Source organism: Engystomops pustulosus, chromosome 2 (genome assembly GCF_040894005.1).
Source record: "Engystomops pustulosus chromosome 2, aEngPut4.maternal, whole genome shotgun sequence".
NCBI lineage: Eukaryota > Metazoa > Chordata > Amphibia > Anura > Leptodactylidae > Engystomops > Engystomops pustulosus.
In genome coordinates, this window is record NC_092412.1 from 204,895,006 (window position 1) to 204,908,707 (window position 13,702).

Sequence of the window (13,702 nt, forward strand, 5' to 3'; positions counted from 1 at the left end):
GGGTGTTCTTAAGTAAGGGACCACCTATAGTTATATTGCCATTCCCACGTAGATGGGAGCTAATGATGGAGACCTAGTTTGGTACTCCAATTTGGACATGTATTAAAAATCTGAGCTTGACAAAACCCGGTAAAACCTGAATTTTGACCGGTCCTATCATAAATAATATTGAGATAGTTAAAATAGGCTATCCATAGGTATCTTTCTTCACTAAATATGCATTGGAAGTTGCTGCGGCTGACATATAATGTGTTGTGGTCTGTGAAATTTTTCAGACAGAATTTCACACATGCACACATAACATTATATAGGTCAAGTATTGTTTTATAACTCCTCTTTTCACTTTGGTGCAATGGAAATTTCAATGTATGACATATATACAATCATGTAGCATACCATATCCATATGTTACAAGACTCATTTTATCAAATTTAAAAAGGACCATTCACCACTTCCATCAACTCTAACTATTTTCATCCTTTAATAAGTGCTGCTCCACTGATTTTGACATAATGGGAATTTTCTCTGTAGTCTTTACCATTTCTGAACAATTTATGTCAACATTTTTGATACTCTGGTGTCAGATTCTTCAGCTCAGGTCAAACCTTGGAGAGAAGTTAAGAACCACATTAGAATATTGGGTTTTAAAACTGTAATAAATCAGAGGACATTACTAAATTGATACAATCAATATACTATTATGTTTTGTTGAGGAAAGAGGCCCTGTAAGAGGAGAGGCAATAAGCTTGTGAGTCAGAGGAGCAAAGATCACTGGATTCCAGAATTGTAATTTCTGATATTCCCTGTCATAAATAATGCTAGTTTCACAAACAGTCCTGTTACAGATTGGAATACTTCAACTCATGCCATAACCATATCTATCTATATCAGTGGAGATATATTTATACTTCTCTTAAACTCTGCAGCATGCACACTGGTAAAATGTCCCTGTAAAAAAATACAGGCACAAAAAAAGGCATTTACATTTACAGTATGCTCTGACAGAGAGGAGCAGACAAGATCAAACATGAGCATCTAAGAGCGAGAATGCAGAAGGAGACATTTCTAAGAGAGACATCTAAAAACATAACCCTTAGAGGACACGACTTCGATAATATTCAATTGTCCATTATTATTAGATGAGGGCTAACAGATTCTACATTAATTCTACAATTCTACATTAAAATCTTTACATTTCCTACAAGTATATACCACTGTATAGCATTACAGCATTAGTCGTGGGCCTGCAAGGCGGCTGAAGTTGTTGGAGCACAGGTTCTGTGCCCTGTAAACAAACAGGGACATGGCACCAAGGGAAAGTGGTGCGGGAAACCGGGAACATCGGAAAAGGTAAGTAGAAGTTTATTTTTTTGTACAGTGCCCCTGTTCCTTCCAGCCCACCTCAAAATTTTATTATACTTTCAGAAAACCTCTTTCCGCTCAATTGTGGATCTTGCACTGACCACCATACTAGTGTCATACCCACAAATCTAGTATCCTCTCCTAGGAATTGGTTATCTACACCTTTTTTATTCTGACATATTTCCCCCATCAGATTCCACATTATTACCTACAAGTGAGAATTATATAGACATATATTTAGATTTAGAAACAGACCATGGTGTCATCAAAACCAAGCACAAGCCAAATAACATATTCTGCACTTGTCACTTGTAATCACCTTTACGCCTGTTATACAAAACGCTATAATACATATGAATTTGAACATGCTGACAAGTAGTAACAAGGATGTGTGATTATGTAAATTTACATCCAAAAGGGGGAGAAGGTATAACAGACTGCCCATGTATGGCTTGGGGAATGGCATGTTCATCTTCAATCAATGCAGTGTGCAGAGGAGATAAGTGCCCTGGCTTTATTGCACATGGCCATCTTGACTTCACCTTTGTAAGATAGGGTACATGCAGGAATTAAATCTTATGTATAATATTAATTACAAAGACAATTTAAAAAGCAAGATACATTACAAAAATGTACCACGGACAACTAAATGCCGAAAAAAACCTTACTGACAGACCTCTTTTCAAGATTATTTGAAATGCATGCATATGGTTTATATAATGTATCACGCCATGCAATCTACCTTTACACTAAGAAGAAGAACTTGACAGATCTTGACAATTCTATATAAACCCATTTCCAAAGCACTTCTTTTGTGTATAAATTGCAAATACTTGAGAGAAGGTTACTATAATTATAAAATTGTCCAGAAAGCATGTGAATACACGGATCCATGCATAAGAATCTGTTATCGTGTATTTTACTGTATAATCATGTTAAAGATTGAAATTCTGTATTACCTAATTTGGGAAAAAGCTGCTTTGCTGTGTGCTGACAGATGACTGAGTTCATGAAGGCATTACAAGATCTAACCCATCCTGTGTCCTACTCTAGTCTGTTATACGGCCAACACCAGATACCAAGCTTCATGCTTCCCTGTTGTCTTTTTGACCCTGGACTTTGTATATAAAATGGCGGCTGATGGCTGGTTCATACAGCAGTATTTTTATTTATTAAATTATTTTATTTTTATTCTGTTCCCTTATAAAGAATGGCTGGACCATTATACAAGCGCTTATATATATCTTGTGTCACCCCTGTCATGCAAATTAACCCAACCTAAATAAAGACTTTGTTAAAAACTACCATATTTAATAGAGTATAAGCCGAGTTTTCAGCACAAAAATGTGCTGGAAAAACTAAATTCGAGTCTGTAAACTCTAATACTCAAGCCTATAAAAAAAATTTAACACTCACCTTCCCCCCAGGCTATTTACTTGGGGAGCAGAAAGCAAGCTATATACTGGGGGGCAGGAGTCAGGCTATATACTGAGGGCTGGCTGACTAGCTATAAATTTGGGGTAGGAGGAAGGCTACATACTGCGGGCTGTCTATACTGGGGGCAAGGGCCTGGCAGCTATATACTGGGGAGCAGGGGGTTAGGGGATTGACAGGCTATATTCTGGGGGGGGCAGGGGGTTGGCGAGCTACATACTGGGTGGATGCTGTGACCAATAATTTTCCCACCCTAGGTTTATACTCAAGTCAATAGGTTTCCCCACTTCTTTGTGTTAAAATTAGGTACTTTGGATTATACTTGGGTTGGCTTAAACTTGAGTATATACATGTTATATATGTTTAAAAAGCATTGCTGTCATCCCTCAGTTTGTAGCTTGAATGCAACTTACCTAATGTGAATTCATAATACAAAGTCAATCATGCATAATAAATTCTACTTGCATTGCCCTACCTCCTGATTCCTGATTTAAATGCTATGATATTCTTATTTTCAGCCTCTATGAAGGATGCAGAGGAGTAGTAGAAGCAGGAGTCCATGAAGGATGGAGAGGAGTAGCAGTCCATGGAGGCTGCTATGATTTCATGTGATCAGATACATACATGGTGGATAGTTTGCTAATGTGAGGATTCTAAAGGACCTGTTATGATGTCACCCTGTCCACATGACATGCTGAGAAGAGACATTGGATATGGTGAGGAGTAAATGGGAAGGAGCAGCTAAGCAGGACAAGAAATCTCCCATGCTAGGGAATATTAATAAAGTTGATTTATGAGGATGTAAGTGAATCAATTTTTAGCTAAAAGAAGGATGTCAGTTAATTAATAGGACTCTATAGAAACCTTCCACTTGCTGTATATGAGAAAATGTGGTGACAGGTTTTCTTCACGGTGTAGAGGAGCACAGTTGAATAAACAGGAATAGTCATTTAATGGCTTCTCCAGCTGTTTCATGGGACAGCAACCTTAAAGAAAATGTACCATATGATTCATAGCTTATAAAGCAACATCATTGACTGACTTCACTTTGCACCCTGATAGAGGTGCAAGATGTGTGTTATTGCCTGTACAGCCGAAACTTTGAGGGGTTCTGGTTATGGCCCATGGAAAACTTACAGCTCAGTAATTCCTTTAAGGGTTTGCAGCTGTAATTTTCTAAATAGCCACCACAATATTTACAGTCCAGTCATTCTGGGAAGTGATCTGGAATAACTCAATATAGGACCTTTTTTGACAGCCTGGTACTGGCTTGGTTCCTGATATATTTAATACATACTTTATACTAAGTACCAAGCATGTTAAAGCTGTACTAGCAAGACTTCACAGCTCTGATAATGCTATGACAAGTAGCTACATAAAACCTGTAATGGAAAAACCTGAACCAATTCCAACTGAAACAAAATGGATCAAGCTGGAACCATGCAGCTGCAAAGTGCTTATTATGCATAGATTTTCTTGAGATAGCCAATCCTACATGAGGATACAAATGGGATGCGGACCAAGACAGAGGCAGCAGATGACCATGATTACAGATCTTGGTATCTACAGTTTTAGTTTTTCAGCCATCAAGCATGGAAGCATCTTCAGTTAGTATACCGAGTAGATAAAAACCTCATATATAAACTCTGACTCTGACATATTGGAACCACAACTCAATATTCTCACCATTAACCCCTTAACACTCTGCGCCGTAGCTCTACGGCGCAGAGGTACAGGGAGTGTATGAAGAGGGCTCACGGGCTGAGTCCTCTTCATACAAGGGTGGGGTTGTTGCATATTGCAGCAAACCCCCACCGCTAATAACCGCGGTTGGTGCTTGCACCGATCGCAGCTATTAACCCTTTCATTGCCGCCGGCAAAGTCGTCGGCGGCATTTAAAAGACAGCGTCGCCATCTTTATTACGATCGCTGCGCCCCCATACGTCATCGGGGGCCGGCGATCGGTTGCCATGGTAGCCTCGGGTCTTCGTTTGACCCGAAGCTATCTGGCTTCTGCAGATTCGTTACATGAATGAGCTGCAAAAATGCCATATATTGCAATACAGAAGTATTGCAGTATATGGTAGGAACGATCTGACCATCTAGGGTTAATGTACCCTAGATGGTCTAAGAATTAGTGAAAAAAGAAAAAAAAAAAGTTTAAAAAATAAAAAAATGTATAAAATATTAAAAATCACCCCCCCTTTCGCTAGAACTGATATAAAACATAATAAACAGTAAAAATCACAGACACATAAGGTATCGCCGCGTCCTAAAAGGCCCGATCTATCAAAATATAAAACCATGCCACGTTCAAAGGCACTCAAATCACCTTTCTTCCCCATACTGATGCTCGGTTAAGTGTTAACGAGCAGTTGGACAGGTGTACCTAATAAAGTGGCCGGTGAGTGTATATACACACACACATATTCATATATACAGACACATATACATACATACACACATACGCATCTACATACATATACACATACATATACACACACACATATATATATATATATATATATATATATACACATTTATATACATATATATTTACCTTTCTTTTATGGTCTTGGTGCCTTGGTAAGTCTTACCATGTCCTGCGGCGGCAGCGGGGCGGCTTCAGGCCGGGAGCGAGGGTTAGGGGTGGGAAGAGTCGGGACCATGGGAAGGGGGCGGAGCCGGGAGACAGCAGCAAGGGTTTGGGGGGGGGGGAGTTGAGAGCAGGACCGTGGAAGCGGGGTCGGAGCCAGGTGCTTAGGTTGAGGGGAGTCGGGGCGGAGGGTCGGTCAGAGCTGAGAGCAGCGGGGAGAACGGTGGGGAGAGTGGCGGAGTGTGGGGGGCGGGAGCAGAGATATGTGGGGAGCGGAGGCATGCAGGGGCAGGAGTGTCGGCCAGCAGCCAGAAGCACAGAGCTGGACAGAGCACTGGAGGCACGGTGTCGGCGGCAGCAGGGGGCGGGCGCACAGTGCCAGCGGGGAGCATGGTCCCGGATGGAGGGCTGCAATGCGGTCCCATCCGTCGGCAGTGGTTGCCAGGTGCTGCCAGCGGCGGGGAACTCGTGCCGGCCAGTGGGGAGTGGGAGCACAGTGCCGCCCCCTCGGCACCGCTTGAGGCGGGATGCTCAACTAGCCTCATGGCAGGTGTGAGCCTGCTAACAGTGCACATCTTCCATAGTACACAGCTGAACCGTCAGCTCAGATAAGAAAGTTGATTAGAGGTGACAGTAGAAGGAAAGAACTGGAATGGTTCATCTTCCTGCTGTCTACTCTGTACACTCTGTATGTTTGTGTATATATGCTTTATGTCTGTATATAATACTGTATGTGTGTGTAATGTTTATGTGATGTGTATATGTTTAATGGGGGAAATTTATTAAAACGTGGCAAAAAATTGTAAAGGGCTTTTGAAAAGGCCTTTTTCCTGCCACTCACAAATAGTGGTTTAAACATAGAACCAGGATAAGCCAAATATATGATCCATGATTTTATTTTTAAATGATCTCAAAATAGTTACTAGGTCACTCCACTCCCCTCTGGTGTATGTGCTTTTGTGATGATTTTACTCTACTTGCCATTATTTTTTGATTATTGAAAAAAAAAAAAACCAGAGAGATTTATTAAAGGGCCAACGCCACTTTTATAAATCTGCAAAGCAGCAGAGATCCAAAGGCAGTCATAGAAGAGCTGCCTAATGATAAATCTCCCTCTATATATGTGTGCATATGTGATGTGTATTTGATGTTTATATATTGTGGTTGTGGGCAAGCAGTATATGTACTATGTGGGTATAAGTTGCATACATACTGTATGTATAAGTGTATGTATCTCTGTGCATGTTTGTATAATGTGTGTTTTCTAATTGTACAAATATTTATATTTTTTAAGGGCGTAGGGGGGTCCCATTCAAAAGTCTGCTATGGGGTTCAGGCTCTCCTAATTATGCGCCTGATGTTCACATGCAGTATATAGCTGTATCCATTTCCTCACTGTGCAGTTCTATTACAGTATAAGAGTAGTGGGTTATAAAGGTGTAGGCTCAGAAGATTGTGCCACCACTACTAAGTCCTCTCGGATTTAAAAAATTGTATATGCAGTAATAAGACCAGCAGCCAGGACCATTGCAGGCTGAAGAAGTTCCGCAGCAGATGAAGATTACAATGACGAGTTGAAAACCTCTGCTCCATAATGTGATATGTCTGACGATAAGATGTCACTTTATATATGACATATGATAACATGTCTAATAGATTTTTTTGAAAACTCAGTGGCCAGTTTCACGGCATTAGTTAAATAAGAACGAAATGTGTAAATCTTATTTGTATAAGACATGTAGCAAACAACTCGCAAATCAGATTACTTCTTGTAAGTAACATGGATCTGTTGTAATGCATATGTTAGGATTTGCTGTTTGCTTATACCTACTGCTATGGGCTCAGTGTGTTTGCACTAGGATTGTCTCTTTGCTTTGGGGAATTTCTCTGTCAGCCAGTCTTCCCCTACATCATCTGAGAAGTTTAGGCAACCTCCTGATAGCATCCCCAGGCTTCCCCTGACTCTGCACCAGGTCCTGTCTGGACATAGAGCCGCCCACCAGACTGCACAGGCTGCACACCCCTCCTTGAACACTCTCCACAAAAGAAGGAGGGAGCAGGCAATGAGTCCTTAGTCTAAGGTTCATGCTTCCAGCCTTGCCTGTTCCCTATCTTGGATCACTGCTCAATATTTCTAAATGGATGATGCTCTGTGATTCCAAAATGAAATTCTGCTTCAGACTTCCCTCTCCTTAAAGTGCCAGACTTGACTAATATTTGGAATATTCTGCATCAGTTTCTGTAACTATTCAATGGATTTGTGTATGAATTTATACTTATCATATGTGTGTGCTCCCTCCAACTGGATACAGTAATAACATTAGACAAAGCACAAAGGATTAAACACACTAAATCACAAGGAGAGAAAAGTAGTGCAGAAGTTTCCTCCTAACCTTCCAGTTACTGGTTCTATTATCAGGAGGATGGACTGTGACAGACTAGTGTGACAGTACTGCAATATTGCCACCAGACAGGTATGTGGACCCCCAATATTAATAATATTACTTAATTTACTTACATTATGTTTTATTTTAGCAGTGATATGACGCCGCTAATAAACTAATGTTATATGAGTAATATTGTTTATTGAAATGTTTCTTTTACTTTTACCTAAGTACTAGTTTTATAATCATTTTATTAAATATTATTATTATTATTACTATTGTTAGAATTATGAATAAATTAGAAACAGAAATGAAAATGCAGTAAGATATGAAGATAGTTCCAGCACCTAATAACTATGGTGGTGGTCAATATTTGTGCACAGAATATAAATTTGTTATGGAAGATGAATCTGTATAATCTGTATAATCTGGTATAGTGTAGGTATTGAGCTATAGTTGAGATGATAATTATTAAGAAGTGATTAAGAATGGCCACAGTGCAGCCTAGGTGTAGCTGTACCTGCAAATGTGCATGAACTCTAGTAGAGATTTTGAAAATTGCGCCAAATTGCTCGATACATGTCTAACCTCAGAGATTAATGGCAGGTAATACATAGTGTTGCATGCGTTCTCCATAAATGAATGGAATAAGATGGATTTACACCAAACTTGGGGTTAGTGTATACATTGAGTACATTTGCAGATATACAGACATATCTAAGGCTTTTATTAGACGCGTGTATACAAAGAATCTATTCAGTTTGTCTGAATATGTCAGTCTACCTTTGCCTCCATGTAGATATACAGCAGGGCATGTGTTTCACATAATCCAGCCGGTCTAGACTTAGGAACAATGGATCAATGTGATAGTTACTTGGTGCTACAGTAGGTGCTTGGCATCCATAGTGACTGCTATGACATTCGTACATACAGTATATTTGTGCCTCAGAAGTGAAGCCTAACATCGATGAAGTCTTTACATGCCTGACACACCTCCTGGGGGAACACGGTTACTAGAGAAGCTCTAAAAGGAAAAAAAGGTGCATAAATTATAGTAAATCTACTACACGCCATAACTATAGCAACTCGGATACATCATAGCACTGGAACGGGAAAATGACTGTGTGACAATGTATCATCTTAACTACTGTATTATTATCTTATTCTGTATGAGAAAGAATGCCAGACATGTATATTAGGAGAGAAAAAGCAGATACACAGATTTATGAATGGAAACTTCCATAGACTAAAACAAATCTCTCTTTCCATTTCATTCCTTTTTCCTATGAGAGGCAGCCTCGTTCACAAAGGTCAGTGAAAGGGTTAACTGTATTCATTAGAGCTCAGTGAAGTAGCAGAGTTTGCTAATGGGAATCATGTGTCAGTGAGGGAGATGGCAGGCAGGGGGCAGGTGTGTCCCTACTTCAGCCAGAAAGAGGGATAGGATAATAAAATGGGATAGTAGGAGGAAAAACTTCCTCTGCTGCTCATGTAGCTGGTTAAGTCATCAGCATATCAATGTGTTGCTGTATTTTACTGAGTTGGAAGACTTCAGGAAACTCTTGCCAAGTAATTCCGCCTCCTGCTGTATTAAATCAAACGCCTCCTGAATGTGTCAGGACAGGGGTGACAGTACCTATAGGCAAGGTGACCAGACCTCCCATTCTTGAAGCTGCCTGTGCAAGGTCTCCCTGTGTGGCTGCAATCGCAGTTTTACAACAAGTTTAAGAATGATATCACATTTCTAAATCCGTATTTCTTTATAAAAAGTAATGTTAGGTTAAATTGAAGTTAAGTGATATTCCAAAAATTACCTCCCCCACCCCTTATGAGTCATGAGATATGTATAAAATTAAAATTTTTCTAAAAAAGCGAGCAGATGCCTCAGCACTGTCAAGGTGCTGTCACCCGTTATGCTTTGATTCCGGAACCAAAGCGCACAGTGTCGTGCCACGGCCGATCGTATATGCGTTTGTATGCAAACGGATGCGATCAGCAATCAGCACCCTGTGTGTTATATCATCTAAATGCAAGATACCGGGTGCTGATTACCATCCGCATGCGTACGCATATAAAACGCATATGTAATAAGCCATGGCAAGCCACCATGCACTTTGATTCCATCTGTAAATGGAATCAAAGTGCTAACACCCTTAGTTTTAGGTCTGTTGTTAAGCAGTCCGCTAAAAACGCATCAGTTTTTGACAGGTCTTTCCAATTATCTTAATTTAAACTGGTCAAAACGTATGCGTTTTTTAAAAAAACCCATTCAATGATTTCTGTCAATGTTGCTCTCAATTGTTTATTTGACAGCACAAGGAATAAACACATTTGATAGACTTGATATGTCAAAAACACAGAAATAGTGCTGATTTTTCCATTCTTGCCATATTGAGACCAGAAAGGAATCTTTACCTTCATTGGGCTAGCTGACATAAGCCTTTTAGGATTTATTTTTTGTCATCTTCTGGATCAACAATGTTTTATGGGTTGGACTTGATAGATCAGCCTTTTTTCCATTATTTTTCCTTATTTACAACAAAATATACCTTATCTCTTCGTAGTCCCCACTCCTATATTGTCTCACAATCACGGATGTAAAACACTACATCATGATTGATATTTAAGAAGATCGAGGAAAGCTTACACATTCAAGCTGAAAAAATGTTTGAATTCAAATTTGATCTATGTGAAAGACTGCTAAAAAATAGAGGCAGGTGAAAATGGACATTGGAACACACTTGGAAAAAAAGCCTCTTCGATGCAGTAAAAGAGCATATTTTTTCATGATAAAACACAGGAAGTGTTGAGTGGACCCAAACCTCAAAGATGGGGTCAATTCTGAACTTTACAGGTTTGAATCCCTGAACCAGGACCTGTACTTAAGAAGCTCAGGTTCAGGTCTGGGTTCTGCTAAACTAACTCCCCTTCACGCAATAAAACCTATGATTGGCGGAACAAAGAGCCCCCAGTCTATAACACCCATGATGATCCCCCTTAAAATGCCGGCACCATGCACACTGCTAGGATTTAAAGTCAATATTGATTGAGGGTGATACTGGTGGGGCTTTGGGTACAAAACCTGGACCCAAACTTTTCTCGGATACACTCATTGCTAAACACAGGCAATTTTGCCACCACCAATTTTACCAGTGCAATCTAATAAAATGAACCATAGAAGTTATACACTCACCGGCCACTTTATTAGGTACACCTGTCCAACTGCTCGTTAACACTTAATTTCTAATCAGCCGATCACATGGCGGCAACTCAGTGCATTTAGGCATGTAGACATGGTCAAGACAATCTCCTGCAGTTCAAACCGAGCATCAGTATGGGGAAGAAAGGTGATTTGAGTGCCTTTGAACGTGGCATGGTTGTTGGTGCCAGAAGGGCTGGTCTGAGTATTTCAGAAACTGCTGATCTACTGGGATTTTCACGCACAACCATCTCTAGGGTTTACAGAGAATGGTCCAAAAAAGAAAAAACATCCAGTGAGCAGCAGTTCTGTGGGCAGAAATGCCTTGTTGATTCCAGAGGTCAGAGGACAATGGGCAGACTGGTTCGAGCTGATAGAAAGGCAACAGTGACTCAAATCGCCACCCATTACAACCAAGGTAGGCAGAAGAGCATCTCTGAACGCACAGTACGTCGAACTTTGAGGCAGATGGGCTACAGCAGCAGAAGACCACACCGGGTGCTACTCCTTTCAGCTGGTCTGATGAGTCTCGATTTCTGCTGTGACATTCGGATGGTAGGGTCAGAATTTGGCGTCAACAACATGAAAGCATGGATCCATCCTGCCTTGTATCAACGGTTCAGGCTGGTGGTGGTGGTGTCATGGTGTGGGGAATATTTTCTTGGCACTCTTTGGGCCCCTTGGTAAGAATTGAGCATTGTTGCAACGCCACAGCCTATCTGAGTATTGTTGCTGACCATGTCCATCCCTTTATGACCACAATGTACCCAACATCTGATGGCTACTTTCAGCAGGATAATGCGCCATGTCATAAAGCTGGAATCATCTCAGACTGGTTTCTTGAACATGACAATGAGTTTACTGTACTCAAATGGCCTCCACAGTCACCAGATCTCAGTCCAATAGAGCATCTTTGGGATGAGGTGGAACGGGAGATTCGCATCATGGATGTGCAGCCGACAAATCTGCAGCAACTGTGTGATGCCATCATGTCAATATGGACCAAAATCTCTGAGGAATGCTTCCAGCACCTTGTTGAATCTATGCCACGAAGAATTGAGGCAGTTCTGAAGGCAAAAGGGGGTCCAACCCGTTACTAGCATGGTGTACCTAATAAAGTGGCCGGTGAGTGTATATGTAGATAATATATGAAAAATAGGTAGTGAGATATAGGGAGTCCCTCCAGAAGTGAAAGTTATTTTGCACTCCATTTAAGGACTTGTCTCATGGAGAGAGACCCTTTCTATATCCACTATAGAAATCATAGGAAAGGATGACCCCCTCTCTATGATCTAGAGTGAAGAACCTCTATAAAAATTGTCCCCACTCCATCCATACTTTGCAGTGACGGTCATTTATTTGAGGGATAATCATTTATCTTTGCCTATTCCTTATGAGTCAACCCACTGCCTACTCATGGTGAAAAAGAAGGACTCTTTAGGTTCAGGTTAGATGACACCTGTAATTGCTTTCCAATGTCCATCCAATGAGGTCCTTCCTGTGGTATGTTTATATTTCAACCACTTTTCTGACACCTGGGAACTCTTTTTCTTGATACAGAAAGGAATATGAAATGTTATACAATGTATTTAGTGAAGTGAAGAAATGTGGACAGATTGACAACTAGCGAAACATTTCATATGATCGTCTGTAGGGATTCATGCAACCCCCCACCACCCAAAGTGCGGAGCATAAGAATTCCTTTCACTTGCCTTAAAAAAGGCTGAAATCATTGAATTTTATCCTAAGTTTGGCTTGGTGTGAGCTGTCCTTGACTGGTCTTCAGTGAAATAAAGATGTTATTGACTGGATGGAGCAATGATCCCTGACATAAGCTCCATTACTGCTGAACCTTCCCATAATGAATGAAGAAAACAGCATGGGGGGTCATCCTGATGAGTCAGACAGTGGCAGGCACTAATTCTTCATGAAACGCCATTGCCAAACTTGGAAAAATAATAATATACTAATCAGTTCCACACCAACCCAAATCTGTTCTGTATTACTCCAATAAATAGAGATGAGAAGGTCCCTGGTAGCCCGAAAGATGTACAAATGTCACTGGTGCTTTAAAAGTGTACATTTTTTTAATGTAAAAAGGTATCAAAAAGTTGCACTGAGTTTTTTTTTTTTAATTTTCACTGTTGAAAAGTCTTACAGGACTATTTCCGCCTTTTCATTCATCTATAGTAAACACAGAACTAGTACAGTAGAATGTCGTGCAAAGCCAGATTTCTGAATTGCGAAAAGTAAAAAGTCTCATAACTACTCTATTCCCTTGCGCTGTATGTGCTGGGACTTATGCATTTTGGGCTTTTTTTTAAAAAAAAAATCCCATACAGCAATAAGAGCAAATGAACATTTATTAAAGGGCCAAAGCCACTTTAATGAATCTCATGGAGAGCAGAGCTCCAAAGACATAGAACTGTAGCAAGAAGTTTGCCTAATTATAAATTAGGCAAACCCCCGTTGGGGTTATTTATCATTTGTTTTCCTCTGCTTTTTTATTGTCACTTTACCCTTGATTGTTCTATACTTTGGATTGAATTTTTACTTATTGTTACTGGGTATTTTCTGATCACTGGACACATTAAGGGGGGTTTATGTACTCTGTGGGGGCCCTATTCCATCTAAGGCCACTTGTTTTTCCCCTTGCTTTGATTCTCCTATCCTATATGGCAGTGGTGGCGAACCTATGGCACGGGTGCCAGAGGTGGCACTCAGAGC

At 40.4% G+C, this 13,702-nt stretch overlaps 1 protein-coding gene across 1 annotated transcript in view; it reads left to right on the forward strand.

The window, feature by feature from the left end:
* The first annotated feature begins 7,482 nt into the window (after window positions 1-7,482).
* Window positions 7,483-13,702, forward strand: part of MXRA5 (matrix remodeling associated 5) — a 49,344-nt gene continuing 43,124 nt past the window's right edge. The window contains exon 1 of the mRNA XM_072137864.1: window positions 7,483-7,866. The gene's annotated coding sequence lies outside the window, so the exon portion shown is untranslated. The remainder of the gene's footprint in view (window positions 7,867-13,702) is intronic.